Below are 19,876 nucleotides of genomic sequence, written 5' to 3'. Positions count from 1 at the left end.
TCTTTTTCTAGTTTTGTATGGTGGAAGTTTAGCTTATTTTCTGAGATCTTTCTTACTATTTAATATAGGACTTTACCACTACAAAATTCTTCCAACACTGCTTCAGCTCCATCCTGTATGTTTTAGGATGTTATATTTTCATTTTTTTTTTATCTGTATCAAAGTATTTTCTAATTTGTTTCCTAATTTCTTCTTTAGTTTATCTTCTTAAAGAAGTGTGTTTAATTTCCACATAATGTGAATTTTTCAAATGTCCTTTTCTTACTGATTCCTAATTTTATTGACTGTGGTCAGAGAATATACCTGTATGATTTTAATCCCCATACATCTATTGAGACTTGTTTTATGGCCTAATATATGATCCAAAACGTTGGAGAATGTTTTATGTGTACTTGAGAAGAATGTCTATTTTGCTGTTGCTAGGTGGTATTATATAGGTGTCTGTTAGATTTTATTGGTTTATAGTGTTATTCAAGTCTTCTACTTCCTTATTGGTCTTCTATTTGGTTGTATATTATCTTTTATAAGCACTTATGGATTTAGTTTGCTAAACTTTGTTTAGAACTTTTGTATTTATTTCAGTCTAAAAATATGTGGTCCTGTGGATTTCAGTTGGTGACTGTATATGCAATGCTTTAGAGAGAAATTACTCATTATTCATGCTGGAAACTCAGGAGATGCCACTGACCTGGAACTATTTCATTTTCTTTTGAGGGTCTGCTCAGTATGTGAATCTTACAATTTACCATTCTTCCTCTGACACAAGACTTATTTTTCAATAGCAGTGGTGAAAGAAACATCAACTTCAGGCAACCTTGCTGCATGGGCTGTGACTCAGACTCTTCTACTTCCTCTTCTGGACTTCCTCTGGACTATAGTACAGGTTTTTGTTTTTGTAAAATGATGTCATTTGATACACTTCCCAGTGATATCTCAAAACAGTGTGTCCTTTCCAAGGTTTAGTTACTCTTTATGGAGGATTTTTCAGAGCACCTACCAGCCTAGACCAAAAGTAGAAGATCTCATTTACTCTTTACCTAACTGAAATATAGATGTTGCCCTTCCCATCAAGAGGGTGACTTTCTCTGCTATCTACTCTTAATTATTCTTATTGAAGACTAACTCCATTACTTATGTTCTTGATTTCATAACCTTGAGTCTCTTCTCTACTTTTTTCTATTTGTTATCCTTTCTCTTCAGTGTCTTCAATTTCTCCCCAACTGGTGGCTCCTTCCCCTCAGTTTATGAACATTCTTAGTGACTACCAATACCAGAAAACCAGGTAACACATTTCCCTTGACTTGTCCTTCTGTGCCACATCCTTTTCTTACCCTTCTGAGCCAATATTTTCATTAACCACTATGCTATCATTCTGTCTTCATGTCTCCCTTTGAATTTAAACTTCTTTAAAAAGTCAACACTGAGAACCTTCACTTCTCTACCTCCCATTCACTTCTTAACTCATGGCAGTTTGGCATCTGCTCCCAACTGCCTTCACTAGGTGTTTCCAATGTAACCAATTGCTTTCTAGTTTCTATAGTGAAAAATTACTAGTTTTTATCTCACTTGATCTTTCTGTAGCACTTACCATTGCTGGTCACTCCTTCCTGAAAGCTTGGACTTCTCTTGGATTTGGTGATACCACTTTCTACTGGTTTTCCTGGATTTTCTCTGATCTCTTCTACTTGGTAGCTTCTTTTGCCCACCTCTTGAAATATTGATTTTCCCCAATTTTTTGACCTTGGTGCTCTTTCATCCATAAACACTTATACACTGATGATCCTAAATCTATTTTGTCATATCATCTTCCTTTCCTAAACTCGAAGACCAGCATATCCAACTCTGCCAACCATAGTCTCTTGGTTATTCCATGAGTATCTCTTTCCAAACTTGCCCCAAACTAAACTTATTTGTTCAGTAAATAGTATCCACTAGGTTCCCAAGATATATATATATTCCTACATTCATGGAGCTTATGGTCATCACCTGGTTACACAAAGAAGCTTTCTCCTTGTTCTGTCTTTCTTTTGTCAGAGAGATGAATCACTATTATCCCTCCGTTCAATTAAACCATAACCTAGGCATTTCCTTAGACCACGCGTTCTGTCTAAATTCCTAATTCTAATTTGACTGAAGTCCTGTCATTTCTACTTCCTCTTGGATTCCCCCCCCCCCCGCTCCTTTTCACTATATCATTGCTGTGATTCAGATCCTTAGTTCTTACTGCAATGAAAATAGCACCTCCTAATTAGTTTTCCTTTTTTTCTCACCCCTCCTTTGCAATACTTTGCATTACTATAATTCTAACACTATGACTTACTTCAAACTCTTTAGAGGTTTATTGTTGCTTTTGATTGGTACACAATTTTCATTCCTTTCTTGGTTGCTATTGTCTTCTTCCAGTCTTATCTTTCACTTTCCTAGCATATTGCCTCTTGTGTAGGAAACAAGTTTATTGAGGAATTAAAACTTGTTGAAGTATATATATGAATTCTTAGATTTTTTCTTACAACCCACCCTGTCAGGTTACCTTTTTCCATTGGATAATCATTCTTCTAAAGTTGTATTATCGTTCCACAACTTTCTGGTCATCTTTATTAGAGCAGCCCAACCCTTCAGTACCTAAGAATTGGTCTGGCCTATTTAAAATCCTTTTGCCTCAAAATCAGTTCAGACTTTGCTGCAAACTCTCACTTCATGTCAGTTGGAGAAAGGTGTGGTCTGGCTCTGAGATATCTCATTTTTATATCTCTTCTAAGCACTAGTGTGAAAGTAGGAGTTTGGAGTAGGGAAGAGGGATGGAGAAGCAGAGGGTAATCTGATTTAGTTTGCTGTTGACCTTTGCTGATATGGTTTCCATGTAGATTTTGCATGGCCCCTCTGTCTCTGAGAAACTCCCCTAGAGGAGCAGCCGTGTCTTATTCTGATACTCCCAACATTACTTTCTCTAGGTTGGGAATACCATTGCTTGGTCTTATGCCTGCCTGAGTGGCTTTATGGCTCTGTCCATACATTAATTTCTACATTTCTTCATGTGGAGTTACCAAACTCCCGAAGTCCTCTTTCATACCCTCCCAATTTTGTAAAGTGTTGCTCCCTGAATCCTCAGAGACATATTATGATACTGTTCCTTCAGGCTCTCCCAACATGGACTACTCCAGCAAACCTACTGCCTCCAGAAAAATCTGAACCAGAATTCAGCATTCATCTTTTTGTTCAAGCACTTTGCCAAATTTGAGAGAACTTATGGCAAGCAGCGCTTTCTTCCTTTCAGTGGTATACAGCGGCTGAATAGGGCATCAGTACCTAGACTCATAGGACCCTCTCCCAAGATCTGTCTCACAATGTGAGTGATGTTACCTGAGTGATCCAGAAATGGAGGAATACATTTAAATATGACTGGAGATGGACGGTGGTGATGGTTGCAGAACAGTATGAATGTACTTAATGCCCCAGAACTGTACTTTCTACATTCTAACTTCGGTTAGAATGTAAGTTCTATATTATGTATATTTTGCTACATGAAAGAAAAAACATTTACATATGAAACACCAAAGTGATTGGTGGGAGAGGAGCTTCTGCAGTTCAGCAGGCTTCTACTTGATGAGGGAGATGCCAGTTTTCATTTTTTACAGGTGCTCTGATTGGGTTCTCTTGGAGCTCTCTTAGCTTGGTGTAAGAGAATGCATCTCCCTTCCCTCTCCAGTTGAGAAGGAAGGAAAGAGTAGCCTTTCTCAACAGGCACTGCATGCCCTAAAAGGCTGTTGACTTATTTTTCCCCAGGCTTACTTTTATATTGCTGGGAATTAAGAATGTTTGTTTTTTGGTTGGGGCTGTTATCCGATGCTTCTCAGTAATTCCTGCAGGAATATGAGTAGCCCATCTACTAGGGCTGGGGTCTATATAGAATGTGAAGTAGTTAGTATTTGCTTTGGACATTAACCTCAATTCCAAAAGAAGATAACCTCACTTGACATTCCCTTACACAAATTTGTACTGATATGTCAAAGTATAAAATGAAAAATGCTATAAAGAAGTTAAGAGAGAATAGACAGAAATTTAAGGATTTCTCATATTGCTTTGCCCTTTTAGATAAACATTTCATGTCTTTATTTAGAAATGAGAAGGATAGGGAAGATGTACCCCCACAAAAGACATGTTTGGGGTTCTGATTATGTATGTTTGTTTCCCTTTCATATCTGCCTGCATTCCATATGTAATTGACCTAAGGTCCCGGGAGGCAGAGTAGGGATCTAACCCCATTAAGTGAGGCTCAGCTTCAGATGTTGGAAGTAGGGCAGAGATTCTATGACATTCGTGGATGTGCCCCCTCTTTCATTATGCCTTGGTGCCTTTGCTCTTGCAAATGTAGGGTTCCAAGATAGACCACTTAGACTGAAATCAAAGTAATTCTATAGTAAATGGATAGAGCAGGTAAGGTCCTAGGACACCTAACTTTGGTCCCCCTGGATGTTCAACTGACTCTCAATCTTTATTTATCAATTTGGGGAAGTGGCCAGGATCCTGTTTGAATCTTAGGTGGTTCAATAGCATATGGATGCTCTCCTCTACAGCTTTAGATTAGGGATGTTCTTGATTGTGAAAAATGAAAAGACAAGCAATAGACATGAAGAATTCCATGGATCATGATGAGAAGCTGTAAGTGCAGCCATTGCCTTAAAGCACCATGAACTTCTTAAGCCTCACTGTGCTTCATTCTGCTGAAACTCCAGCGTGACTCAAGTTTGACCATTTGGAAAAAGTAGCTATTAAGAATTTTGCATGCGCTATGCCAGCTGTATGTCATTTTTAGAATATGGCTTTAGTTCTCTATTTTGAGCAGGCATTTTATTCAGTTTCCAGTTGGTCAGCATTACTAAGAGACACTCAATTCATCAGAGGTTACTTACAGGGCAAGCTCAGTGGGAAAGGGAGATGCAGTGATTCTAAAGCATTATGAATGCAGTCCTTTCAAAGGGAAGTGGCTTAGTTTTAACTTGAGATGCTGCTACCATGTTCTGCTAGACAGCAGCTGCCATTCCATAGTTTAGTTTGCTTTTTTCATTTTACTAAGGAATTCTCAAAGTCTTGTGAGTTATTTCAGAGATGTTTGGAATGATATTCTTTATTATTCTAGGAACTTGTTTGATAAAAACAGTTGTGTATTCTAATGAAAGATACTAGGTCCAAAGTGGATAAACCTTTCAGCAAGGGCAACATAACTTATAGCAAAAGCAACATTTTTCTCCTGTTATCTCAGATGCTCGTTTTTAACTCTCAGAATGATCTATACTCACACTTTTAGCCTAAAGCTGAATTTGATAAAAATGAGTTTCTTTTTTATGCTCCTTTTTTTTGACATTAAGTTTTCATAGAGTGAAAATGCATATATCTTAAGCATATGAAAAATTTAATGAGTTCTGCTTAATGTACATTCCTGTTGAGCCATCATTGCAATCAAGATATAGACTATTTCCATCACCCTGGAAAGTTTCCTTACTTTTACTTCTATTCTCTTGACCCCCTATAGGCAAACATTGTTCTTTTTGTCAACATAGATTAGTTTTGCCTGTTCTAGAACATCATGTAAATAAAGTCATGTATGTGTATTTTCTATGTCTGGCTTTTTTTCACTTACTATAATATTTTTGAGGTTTGTCCTTATTGTTACATGTATCAGTAGTTCTCTGAGCTTGTGTACCTATAAGTTAATTTTTTTCACCCAAGTGGGAAATTTCAGCCATTATTCTTTGAGTGTTTTTGTTTGTTTGTTTGTCTTCCATCTCATTCTTTGTCCTCTCTTTTTGGGACTTTGATTCTGTGATTAGACTGTTTGATATTGTCATTAATGTCACAGAAGTTTTGCTCAGTTTTTCCAATTCTCTTTTTCTCTTTTCCTCAGAAGAGATTTCTATTGATATTTCCTCAAGTTCACTAATTTATGTACTTTAATCTGCTCTTACATTCATCCAGTAAAATTTTATTTCAGGTATTATAATTTTCAGTTCTAGAATTTTTATTTGGCTTTTTTTTCATTGTTTCTATTTCTCTGTGGGATTATTATGATCTAGTTTTTACTTTAAGTCCTTAAACACATGATGATGATAGGAAAATATAGGATAAAACAGGGAGAGAAGGAAGGATTAGGACCTGATGTCCCTGGGTGGGGAAAAATATCTATTTTGGAACAATGTTGGGAGTGTCTGACCACAGCAAACCCCCTCAGGTGTAAGGTTCCTCTTAAGAATGTAACAGACCCCACTTATGCTCCCTCAGGTTTCCCTCATGAATTTGACAAAAGACCTAAGTATGGTCATAGGCCACCCCTCATACAATGGAAACGAGCCAATCCAGAATGGACAACCCAGCACCTAGAGTTATCAAGCCAATAAGGGTAGAACCCAAGAAGGGACAAGGGGGAAGAGGAGGGGAAGGGCTGACCAGAACCTTATAAAACAAGGACCCTTGCCAATAGTCCTCAGGCATTCATTTTTGAATGTCCCCTCTGTAAAGAGAACTTTCCTACTATTCTTCCTTTTTAATCTTATACTCTAATAAACTTTGCCTGTTGCTCATTTTGTGTCCACTTCTTCATTCTTCAAAGTGGTGAGACAACGAATCCCCAGTATTGAAGTCAAAAAAATCCTGCAACATTATCATAACCTCTTTAAAGTATTACTATGCTAATTCTAACACATGAGCTACCTCAGGGGCTGTTTCTATTGATGATGTGGGGTTTTTTTCTTTATTATGGGTCACCTTTACCCATTTTTTAAAATGTATGGTAATTTTTGATTATATTTTGTGTATATATATATATATATATATATACATTTTGTATATATTTTATTTATATATATATAAAATATATATTTTGTATATATATACACAATACTCTACATAATACATATTTATATATATGTAAAGTATATATATTTTACATATATATATATATATGTGTGTGTGTGTATATATATATATATATATATATATATATATATATATAACACTCTACATAATGCACTATAGAGACATTAGACGCTATTATCTTCCTCTCATGAGTGTTGGTTGTTTGGTCTAGTGGTTCAGTTGCTGGTTTGTCACCTTGATCTTAGGTATGCTTGGTTTGTTATAACATATCTCTGGTCTTAAAAACAAACAAAAATTCAACCGAGTAAACTTAATGATATAATTGGTTTTATTTAAGAATTCATGAATTAGGCAGCATCCTATCTGGCAAATACAAGGGAGTTCCAAGGAGTTGTACAAAATCAAAGGCTTTTGTAGGAAGAAACAGGGCAGGACTAGTAACTTATTAGCTAAAGAAAAAAAAGTATTGTTATGGGCAAGGTCCCTAAGCTGGGGGGGAGGGGGGGGAAAGCAGGGGAGTCTTATCATGCAGATTACCTCATACTTGTTGATCAGGAAATTCCAGACTGATTAGTTTAAAATTCTACCCTTAGGAGGGGCTAAAACTACAATTAGGTTAGGTATTAAGTCTTGGTGGGGCTTAACATGTAGGTGACTCCATTTTGAAGCTGTTCTTTTTAACACTGAAAAGCCTTAATATCTCTTAAGGCCCTCTAATTTTGTAAGATTGGACTCTAAACTTTGTTTCCCCAAGAGGTGTGCAGTGAATAATTTTTTTGCAATTTCAGACTTCTAGCAGTTCTGATCTCTTCAAATTGTTCTTGATTATTGGTTCAGAGTTAGCCAAGAATTTTAAGAGAATTTATATGTAGATTTTAGGGGCTTTTGCCTTGTTTTTTTTGGATTCCCCATCAAATACCAACTACTTTGGGATCCATGAATGCTACTAACTGACTTCTTATTATACTGTCTTTTTGCTTGAGTTTTCTCCACCCTGCATCAAATGTGGACTGGAAGTGCCCCCAGGGGAAAAGCCATGAAAATGTGCACCTCACCCAATGAATGTGGTTTAATTGCTCTTAAGGGTCTAAAATCTACAGTTTCTGCCTGCTTATGATTGCTCTCTGGTGTCTTCAATAGGTGAAAAATTCAATAGGTGAAAATATTTTATTTTATTTTTTAAAATTTATTTTGTTTAGAGTTAAAAAAATTTTGTTTTTGAATATTTATTTATTAAAAAAATTTTTTTTAATGTTTATTTTACTTTTGAGAGAGAGAGAGGGAGAGAGACAGAGTGTGAGCAGGAGAGGGTCACAGAGAGAGAGAGGGGGAGACACAGAATCTGAAGTGGGCTCCAGGCTCTGAGCTATCAGCACAGAGCCTGATGTGGGGCTTGAACTCATGAACAGTGAGATCAGACCTGAGTCGAAGTCAGACGCTTAACCAAATGAGCCACCCAGGCGCCCCTTGAATATTTATTTTTGAGAGAGAGAGACAGAGTGTGAGCAGGGGAGAGGCATAGTGAGAGGGAGACACAGACCTCCAGGCTTTGAGCTGTCAGCACAGAGCCTGATGTGGGGCTCAAACCCACGGACTGTGAGATCATGACCTGATCCAAAGTTGGACCTTTAACCAACTGAGTCACCCAGGCGCCCCATATTTTGTTGAGAGTTATGATTATTATCTTTCAGGGGCTTAGTCAAAATAAACTACTTCTCCATTACTAAAACTTGACTTCAGAATGAGTTTCAAACTAAATGTTTTGTATTGTAAACATAACAAAGTATGAAATTTGAGAAGTGATTAGATAAATATTTACAAATATGTTTTCTTTTCTCTCTGGTCTCATTTTGTTTTCTTTCCCTGGAGATTATGTTTAATACTTGTTTTTCTGCATGCCTCAGCATTTTGAGCCTGAATCATTTTCTTCCTCTCTCCTTCCCAACCTTAGTACTTTTCCTGATCACAGTACTACGTTGTGATAATTAACTTACTTGTTTATATACCCCTTTGGCTATGGCGGGTATGAGGGCTTTACCTTGTCTATATCTGGCTCATTAGTTGGCACTTAGTAGGCACTGAACATACAAATATATTGATAAATGAATAAATGAATGGAAGAATTAAACAAAATGGATATACTTGAAATGGAAATTTGAAACTGAGATTTTCATGAAACTTCCATTTTTACAGAGATCTTTGATTTTCCTATACTGAATTTTGTCACAAGTGATCAGTATTTTGGGTTTAGTCATTTTAACACTAATAAAATATTTACATTGAAAAATATATGTAATTTTATGCAATTGAAAGGCAGAAGAAGGGTCTAGGTCACTGATTCCAGAAGCCACAAGGTCAGAGGCAGGTCAATAGGGAAGAGGAAGATTAAATCTTGAACTCATCTGCTCTAATTTCTCACAAACCATAACTCAGGATAAGACTCCAGAAGTATTAATGCACTAATGCATTTCAGAAGAGTGAGTGACAGTGGTTTTATGTCACTTTATGTCACATAGGTTGAACTTTAACGTATGATGAAAGCTCCATTTTGCCAAGTAAGAGAACCTGGACCAATTTATAAAGAACATTCTAGTAAAATAACATAAAAAGCTAATGTTAATAAATGGTCTTCTTTTTCTTTTTGAAATAAAGGTGACTGAGATAGTGAAAAGAAATTTTAGGACAAGCTCTGGAACTTTCTGCTCATCCATAGACTGAATGGGATTGAATTTAATTGTTTTGCATTCTTAAATTTTCTTGTAACATTAACTAATAAACCTATTTATTCCTTCATTTATTCCTTTATGCACATTTTTTATATATATACTACATGCTAAGTGTGGTGTTAAGTGTTAGTTACATATACGTGAATAAGACAATCCCTGCCAGGGTGGCTGGGTGGCTCAGTCAGTAAAGCAACTGACTCTTGATATTGGCTCAGGTTGTGGTCTTGCTGTCCTGAAATTGAGCCCCACATCTGGCTCCTTGCTGAGCATGGATCCTGCTTGAGATTCTCTCTCCCTCTCTTTCTGCCCCTCCCCTGCTCACTCTCTCTCAAAATTAATAAATAAACATTAAAAAAAAAAAAAAAGAAATAGTCCCACCCCACAAAGCGTCACAGAAATCTGCAATTCGCTCTGAAAGATGTAAAAATGACATATAAACTATAAAAATCCTAGGGAAGAATGTTTAAGTTTGCTCGAAAAATAATAGGGAGTGTACCTGGGAGGAAGTGACTTGTGAATTAGAACATAGAAACAAGGTCAAAGACTTTAAAAAAAAAATCAGATAATGAAGTTGCAGCTATAAAAAAGAAATGGAGAGAAGAGTAGAAGGAAAAGAACACAGCTAATGTCTTAGAAGATAAGATGGTGATAAGGCAAATGTAAATATAAATCAACTTCCTGAAATTAAAGTCCTTCGGTGATTATTGCTGTCTAGTGCAATGTATGGCTTTGGGCAATTGTGTATCAATTTATGGTAGTGCTATTTAACTCTTTCTTAGTACCAACAACCGCTTAAAGATTAGTATTAACCAACCTATGCTATGCAGCTATGCTTCTGGATACAACTACAAATTTAAAGAATTTCGTTGTGGACATGTTTTACTTGGCCAGCACAACCATTTAAAAAATTCCTTTTAAGTTTGAATGTACTTACCAGTTTGCAACAACTTCCACATGTCTTTAGTGCTCTGTGTGTGTACTTCACACACTTAGGTTTTCTTGCTGCCCCTAAAGGTATTTTAGTGTGCAATCCTCAGTCTGGAGACTGGTTTTATGGTCATTTGAAAACTCTTCCCAGTATAAGACACAGTATGAATAAACAATTGGATTAAAGTTGATTTCAGAAGTTGTGCTGTTTTGTGTTATTATGTTTGAGTCTGAGAAAATTCTGTTACTTTGGACAGTATAATAAACAGTATTTGTTTTAATGGATGGATTATTGGGCATTAGTCCAATTATCCAGCAGCAGAAGGGTTTAAATTACAGGGGCCTAGAAATTAGCTGGGACACATGCCTCAGCAGTGACTTCAGGAATGCAGTTACTGAAGTTGGCAAAGAAATTGTTGTATTGCACAGTATCACGCTTGTAGAAGGGAAAACAGTGATAATAAAACAACAATAACACAACAGAGTTGTTTCAGGGAAGCTGTTATCCTTGATAGAAGCAGAACAAAAAGCCCTCTGAGATTTAAGTAAGGGAGATCTAGGAACAGAATCTCCAGAGGGGCAGTGGTTGTGATTCCAATAGACCCCAGTGCTCTTTCCCAGAATTGTACCACTCCCTTGATTTCTGTCATTTTGTCTTTTGCACTGAGGACCAACCTCAGCCCCTATGGCTGTGCTTCTCTCTCCCTAGGAAACTCTAGCCCCCATTTATATGGAAATCCTTTGTGTTTTTTCCTTCAACACACGGGAGACACAAAGAAGCATTAACAAATATGTCTTTTACATGGTAAGATATATATATATATATTTATAAAACTTAAACAGAGAAGACTTTATTTTATTTTTTTGAGGTTGTATGTTTTTTCCTATTTATTTATTTATTTATTTATTTATTTATTTAATTTTATTTATTTATTTTTAAACTTACATCCAAGTTAGTTAGCATATAGTATAATAATGATTTCGGGAATAGATTCCAGTGATTCATCCCCTATGTATAATACCCAGTGCTCATCCCTCCAAGTGTCTTCCTTAATGCCCCTTGTGCATTTAGCCCATCCCCCCACCCACAACCCCTCCAGTAACTCTGTTCTCTGTATTTAAGAGTCTCTTATGTTTTGTCCCCCTCGTTTCTTTTATATTATTTTTGCTTCCCATCTGTTTGTATCTTAAATTCCTCATATGAGCAAAGTCATATGATATCTTTCTCTGACTAATTTCGCTTAGCATAATACCCTCTAGTTCCATCCACATAGTTGCAAATGGCAATATTTCATTCTTTTTGATTGCCGAATAATACTCCAGTGTGTGTGTGTGTGTGTGTGTGTGTGTGTGTGTGTACACACACCATATCTTCTTTATTCATTCATCTGTTGGTGGACATTTGGGCTCTTTCCATACTTTGGCTATTGTTGATAGCATTGCTATAAACATTGGGGTACGTGTGCTCCTTTGAAACAGCACACATGTATCCCTTGGATAAATACCTGGTAGTGCAATTGCTGGGTTGTAGAGTAGATTTATTTTTAACTTTTGAGGAGCCTCCATACTGTTTTCCAGAGTGGCTGTACTCTGCATTCCCAATAGGGAAGGCTTTAAAAATATTTTTTATTTAAAAATTTTCAGCATAGTTCTTGATTCTCAGATAGCTACACTGTTGCCTCTAAGGTCTCATGCACTCCTCTTGGTGCCTTCTATGGCTCCCCTCTTTACCTACACCTTTATCAGACACCAGTCTCTGCCCTAGTAGGGCACTTCCTGAGGGCCAGTCACTTTGTTGTACTGACACCCAAGAGCTTTTCTCATGACCCATCTGCTTGTGATCTAGACTATTGCAAAAGACTTCGTTTTAAATCATGAAGTCTATTTCCTTGTAACCTTGGGACCATTCACTCTATTTTGACATATGAGAGACAGGCTTCTCTTTCAGTAGATTTGCAGCCCTATTGATAATTGATACTTCTATCCATTGATGATGGAGCTTCTTAGACTTGGATGATCAGCCACACCTATTTGTGAAGCTTTCTAAGATTTACTCATAGAATACGAGACGGATAGGATTTTACTTATTTCAATCTTACTGTGGTTCCTAATCATACATTAGAGTCTGGTACAGTTGCCTGTGTTGTGTTGTCGTTACTGTAGTCCATTTGATAGTGGTTGGTATGCCAAAATGATAGTGCCCATATAAAAAAAGGTCTGGATTGGTCATATGAAATTACCACCAAAGCAATGGAAGGGAGGTATTCCACCTATAAACCATTTTTGAAACTGTTAGCACCTGATGGACTTTCTTATTCCTCCAGATGCTGCTGGTGACCCCAACCACTGATATGTTAATGTTGTGTGTGTGTATACCCATTGTGTGTATTCAGGGAACAACTAATAGCTAAATGAATTGTTATACTGAAAACTGATGAACAGTATTTGTTAGTATCCTTGCCTACTGCATGTCCCATTATAAATGTGGCCAATAAACTACATAAAATCTGTTTCTAATGAGACTTATTTTTTAGTAAATATAACATGAAATGTACATTCAAATAAATATTGTATTCACTGGAAAAGAATTCTGATGTTGCTGCCTTTACTTAAAATGTCTTAAAATCTTCTTTATAGAAATTGCCTTTAGAGGTATTAGCAAATTCTTTTGCATATTCTCATTAGTGACAATTTTTTTTTATCATTTCTTGGTGAGTTTGATTTTTGGAACTAGCCAAGAGTTATTTGTTGTGAACTATGGTAAATAAAGTGGCTGATAATGAATTATAGTTTTGCAGAAGGAAATAAAACTGAATGTGATGATAAATAATGAGGTTTTTGTTTTGTTTTGTTTTGTGGCTCAAGCTGACTTCCTCAGATCTTGTCTCATCTGCATAGCTGAAGAAGGAATGGTTGTGTGAATATCAATATGGTATTGATAAATGCCTGAAAAGCCTCTGACAATGTGTTTTCCAACCAGAAGGTTTGAACTTGAAACTCTCTCACAAAAAGTGAGTAAAACCTCTTTTCTCTCCAAGAGACTTTACTGTAACTACTACCATGAGACATTTTGTGAAAAGGGGGATAATGTTTTTTTCCTCACTTTTGTATTTTCCACATCTCGTATTCTGCATGGCACATAGTAGTGTATTCAATAAATATTTGTTGAATTAACAAAATGTAAATATGTTAACTTTTCTCTCCAATAAACATTAGCACTACTGTTGGTGAAAGCAGTATTAACAAGATAACTTTTAGATAATTATAAATTGTAAATGACAGGTGACTAAGTTTCTACTGCCAAATATAGATTATTTTTGCTTATATTAATATATTTTAAAAGATAACAAAAGTTGTCTCATAGTGGTCACCTAAGTAAGATATTTAGATTTTGTTATGATCTAGTGATATAGGGCAAGTATTCATAGGAACTATGATTTCTAACAATACTCTTATTTCTCTACTGAGTAAGCAGGATGATCCTGCCAAAAGTTAGTTAGAACTGGTCATTCTTGACATGGTATATATACACAATGGAATATTACCCAGCCATAAAAAAAAAATGAAATTTTTCCATTTGCAACAATGTGGATAGAGCAAGAGTCTATTATGTTAAGTGAAATAAGTCAGTCAGAGAAAGACAAATACCATATGTGAAAATTAAGAAACACAAGTCAGATGAACCTATGGGAGTGGGGGAAAAAGAGAGAGAGAGAGAAACAAGCCATAAGAGACTCTAAAAAATAGAGAACAAACTGGGGTACCTGAATGGCTCAGTCAGTTAAATGTCTGACTCTTGATTTCCGGTCTGGGCATGATCTTGCGGTTTGTGGGTTTGTGGGATCAAGCCCTGTGTAAGGATCCACACTGAGCGTGGAGCCTGCTTAAGATTCTCTCTCTTTTTCAGTCTCTCAAAATAAATACATAAATAAATAAACAACAGCAATAACAACAAAGAGAACAAACTGAGGGTAGATGGAGGGAGATGGTTGGGGGGGGGTGGGCTAGATGGTTAATGGGTATTAGGGAGGGCACTTGTTATGATGAAGACTGGTGTTGTGTATAAATGATGATACACTGAATTCTACTCCTGAAACCAATATTGCACTGTGTGTTAACCAACTCGAATTTAAATAAGAACTTGAAAAGAAAAGAAAAAAAAAGGAACTGGTCGTTCTTTGCCCCAAAGCCTTTACTGTCTCCACATATACTAAGACGGGCTCCCTTCAAGGAACCTTGGCCTGGCATTTTCCATTGCCCACATCCACTTTTGCAGATATCGGCACAACCAGGTTGTTTATTGTCTGCCAGTTTTAACTATAGACTATGGATTCTGGAAAATAGTTTTTCTAATTGTCTCATTGATCTTGTGAGTTTTTCAGGAAAAATTAGGCTCAATATTGCTGTAAAATTATTTGAAACAAAATTAAGGTAAATAAAAAAGCAAAAACTCAGAAATGGTATTAACAGGTAGATAATTCTATTAGAAGTCATCATAGGTGGATTGAAAAGTCTGTCTTCACTGTAGGATTTTACCTCTTTTCAAGTAAAGGAAAGTAGTTGCAGAAACATGATTTTCTAATCTATTTAGTTTTGGTTGATTATTGAACATCTTGGCTTCTAAGTATGCTAATATTATGAAGTGACAGATTAATGGTCCTTCAAATTTATTGCCACATCTCTTTACCTTGTTATCAATTAGGTATGTATTCTATTTCATATTCCTACAGCCACATTTGACTAATAAATGTCTTCTAAGAGTGATGATTTGTGTTATTTTAAGGCTGGTATACTTAGCCCAGAAGTAAATAAAAGAACATTGCCATTTTAGGAGATATACCTGAAAAACGAGAAATACAGAGATGTTTGTCAAAGGACAAATATTTAGTAGAACGAAAATTTTTAATTCTCATTGCATCTGGGAGTATTAAAGAATATATTAGAGGATATATTGTAGAGACCATATCTTGCCTATTTTTAACGGAAATATAATCTTGAAAATGAAAATACTGGTATATACCCTTAAGTGTAAATTTTACTTTAAGAAGATACATGATGTTAGTTAAGTGGGATATTATTAGAGTTTTATAAACTCTTTTCTTATCATTCCATTTCCATCAAGTTATGCAAAGAGTTTCTATTATAATGATCAAAATCTGATTCTGATTTTTTTTTAATCCGTGTCTCTAATTTGGATTATCTATGGGAAACCTGTTCCCAAGAGGGGATGTGTTGCAATGAAGTTTTATAAGGGAATATTTAGTGCTGGAAATTGGAATAGGAGCTGTATCACTGCCCTTTAATTTTTGACCATAAAGATCATTTTCAGTAACTTTGTTTTGAGAGTTAAACTGTATTTTGTATTTTAGGTAGACTGGTGATTTGTTGCTGGTGTTTTACCAGGAGTGAGATTTGTAGAGGATTAGTAAGGTTAGAGGAGTTTTATTTTTTAATTCATTGCATAGAATACATAGCACTGAGATAAAAGGTGGTTTGCAACTGCACTTTGGAAGACAATAGTCATTTATTAGGCTTTTTTTTTATTTGAACTTTTTTGTTATAACAACATTATTGCCACAAATCAAATAGGAAATCTCACAGTAAAGCTTTCTTTGTTATAGTCTTCAGAACATTACTCTTCTATTTTAAGCTTATACTAAAAATGTGATTTCAGAGTCCCAATATTCCAATACTTGACTATATCGTTCTTTCTGAGGTAGATAAAATGTTAGGATCAGATTTGTATCAGCTTCCATGTTATTAGTTTTCCTCTCACTTTCTTCTTTGGCTTTGGAAAAACAGCTGCCAAAGTTGGTTTGAGACCTTTTATGACTTCTCTCACTCAACAGATTCAACTATTTTAGTGTTGACCTTTGTCCTTCTCTCAGGGATAGAGATAACTTGATACCACTAGTCACGGAGAAGGAAATTGAACATCAAGGATCAAGAGAAGTAAACTAGAGAGAAGCAATATCAGTGAATTTTAAGGCAAAAAAGAATGGAAATTCCCTCTGGGTATTTTCACATAGAATCAGGTTATAGAAGCAGATAAAAATATTTTATTATTTTCATAGTTTGTTTTTTTTTTTTTTTTTTTTTTTTGGTCTAGAAGCGTAAAAGGAGCTGAAGAGATGGATAGTCATAAAGTCTTACTTGAAAAAAAGAACTCTGATAATCTTGTTAGGCTGAATTTAGATTGTTGCCAAATGTCTTTTTTCTTTTTACCTCTTCTACTTGTGAATATATTTCTAATTTCTTTCTGAATTTTGAGCATCTGTGTTTCACCTGAAAGCCCATGCCAGATAACTGAACAGATTGCTGGTTCTTTTATGGCCAAAACATTAATCCTTCTTCCACCACCCCCCCCCAATATATATGCCAATAATTAACGTATATTCACATAAAAGGAACATAATTATAATAAAATCATCACATCCCATGTGTTACCACTGAGATTTATTTTTACATGACATTTATCACTATCTGGTATGTTCTTGTTTATTTGTTTGTTTATTGTTTATGTTTTCCCATTAGATGGTAACTTTTATGAGAGGGAACATTCATTTTATAAACCTATATTCCTGTTACCTAGAGAGTGACAGACACACAGCAGATGTTAAATGTTGGTTGAATAAATGGATAAATGAATCACCCAAGGCAGATATCGTCCATAGTGAAAGAGTGCCCTATCTTGACTTTGCAGAAAATTCTGACCACTGTTTGGAGATACTGAATGTCCAACTGCCTACTTGACTTTTCCACTTGGCTGACAGGAATCTGACATTTAGCATGTCCACAATATACCTCCTAATTTCGCAAACCAAATCCATTCTAAGTCAAATCCATGTTTTAATTATCTCAAGTAAATGGCTACTTGATTTCTTTTTTTCCTTCCCTCTCTGTATACAATCTGTCAGTAAGTTCAGACAGCTATACCTTCAAAAATGTTTTTTCAAATCTGTCTACTTTTGTTCACCTTTCCATTTTTCATGTGAACAAGCTACGACTGTCTTTCATGTGGACATCTGCAGTGGCCTCTAAATGGTTTCTCTGAATGCCCCTCTATCATCTGTTCTCCACAGTACCAAAAGTGCTATTTAAAATTCCTAAACCACTTCAGAATGCTTTCCCTCTACTATTAGAATAAATTCTGAACTCTTTATTGTGGTTTTAAGAACTTCTATACTCTAAGTTCCTCCTCTTCCTCTGCCTGACCTTGTTCTACATTTCTCACTACCCTCCAGCCACAATGATGTTCTTCCTGTTCATCAACCAGGCTGTGGTCACTCCTGAACTTAGGGCCTGTTGAACTTACCATACCCTCTGTGTACATACAATGTTTTGCTCCCAATCTTGTCATTTCTAGCTCATTTTGTCATTCAAATGTCAGCTCCAGTCTACAAAAGTGGCCCAAATCATGTTCCATCACATTCCCTGATTTATTTTCTTTATAGAACTTAAACTACATAAAGTGATTGTGAACTTTCCTTCTGGAACAGAAACTCCATGAGAGCTGAGAACAAGGACTTTGTCTTTCCTATTCCATATTATATCCCAGGGTCTAGAACAGTGCCTGACATATAGTGTGCAGGTGCTCAGTAAACTACAATGAGTGGATATACATATGAACTTGCAGAACACAAGACTTAGAAAGCTGAAATATCCTTACCCATCTTTCCTTAGATATGGAAAAGTTTCAGACTTGCTAAAACTACCAACTGACACAGAGATAAGGTAGGAAGCAAAAGACAAATAGGTTTGTGAGCTCTAAGCTTATTGGGAGAAAGGCAGAGATAGGGAAAAGCCTGTGTGTTCAAGAGACCAGAGAAGTCAAGTGCCAGTGTGAGTGGTTCTGTTATTAGTATGAACGTGCAAGTCTCCATATTACTGTGCCTTCCTGCCAGCTGCCATTTCTCTGACACATTAGGGTGTCATCTTGAAAAGGCTACTTTCTGTAAATCTTACTTAAGCAACAGTGCTCTTTCTCTAAAAAAGGGAAAATTTCAATTAAGTTTTAGAAAGTAAGGTTATCTTGGAGATGTAAGTAATATGTTAACATTGTACTCATCTCTAAAAAGCTAAGTACATTAACTTGGAATGTGCTGAGCTGGTGGTAAATTGATATCCAGCCTGTAGCTGCCAGAGGATTTTTGTCTTGTTTCTTTTGCACAGGAGAGAAAATGCAAGGGAACCCGGGTCAATTAATTGCCTGCTGGGGTACTGCCCTATCTGTTTCGGGCAGGGAAAACTGGAGAGGGCTGACTGGTTTATTCTCTAAGTAGCTTCTTGCCGAGGGAGCTCAGTTTCAAAATCCTAGAAACCATATGTGTTAGTTTAATCAGAGTTTGGCCCTGAGGAGAATTAAAACGAAAGGAAATTCCACAATTAGAAGGTGTGGAAGTGGAAAGCCGACTAAATCAAGCCCTTAGAGAGGCAGTGTGGGTTGGTGAGATTACATTCTTAGGGCGTATAATAGGCCAAGGTTTTAATTTCCAGATTCTTTCACTTAAGAGCTTCTGTGTCTGAATTCTAGTGGAATGGAGGCCTTTCCAGTCTTTTCTCCCCTCCATTATAAGGGCCTCACCTTTGTAGTTCTTACCTACAAATGAAAAGGTGGAAAGCCCCAAGTTTACAAGAGGTCTCAATAGAGGTTTGTAGCAAAATCCTGAACAAAAAGCCTGACTTTAAAATGGGCTTTGTTCTCCTTCTTTCCCAGGACTTATTTCCTATTCTGTCAGGTTGGTTGGCTTTTTACTAAAAAATCAGAATAATGAAGAGAAGAAGGCTTCATGGAAGATCATAGGAGCCACTGTTTGTATTTATTTGGGACCCCTGAGGGAAACCTCTGCTAAAATAACTTGGTTATGAGTTATGAATTGTGCATCGTTAATTAACACTGACACGTATCTGTGCACAGGGGAGTGGCCCGATCAGATGGAATGGGACAAGGACCAAGCCTGGCCGCATTCCCAGTAAGGATGGAAAGATTGAAACTGAGTTTAGAAGTTTTGAGGGATAAATGGATGTCTAGTCTTAAACCCAGTACTAACATAAAAAAGTTCTATTTTAATTTTTTTGAGGACTCTTTATATTGTTTTCCATAGAAGCTACACCAGTTTACATTCTCATCAACGGTGTATGGAAGTGCTCTTTTCTCCACATCTTTGCCAGCATTTTTTATCTTTTGTCTTTTTCATAAAAGTGACTCAAGCAGGTGTGAGGTGATATTTCATTGTGGTTTTGATTTGCATTTCCCTGATGGTAAGTGATGCTGAGCACCTTTTCATGTGTCTGTTGGTCATTTGTATGCCTTCTTTTGAGAAATGTCTGTTTGGATACTTTGCCCATTTTTT

The 19,876-nt window shown here is 36.2% G+C and overlaps 1 protein-coding gene across 2 annotated transcripts in view; it reads left to right on the top strand.

Moving 5' to 3' along the window:
- Positions 1 to 14,047, top strand: part of CDC73 (cell division cycle 73) — a 216,006-nt gene extending 201,959 nt beyond the window's left edge. For both annotated transcript variants that reach the window (XR_007458848.1, XR_007458847.1), the window contains one exon: positions 13,389 to 14,047. The gene's annotated coding sequence lies outside the window, so the exon portion shown is untranslated. The remainder of the gene's footprint in view (positions 1 to 13,388) is intronic.
- The last annotated feature ends 5,829 nt before the right edge of the window (positions 14,048 to 19,876 follow it).

Source organism: Panthera uncia, chromosome F1, assembly GCF_023721935.1.
Source record: "Panthera uncia isolate 11264 chromosome F1, Puncia_PCG_1.0, whole genome shotgun sequence".
NCBI lineage: Eukaryota > Metazoa > Chordata > Mammalia > Carnivora > Felidae > Panthera > Panthera uncia.
This window is presented reverse-complemented; position numbering and strand designations above follow the sequence as displayed.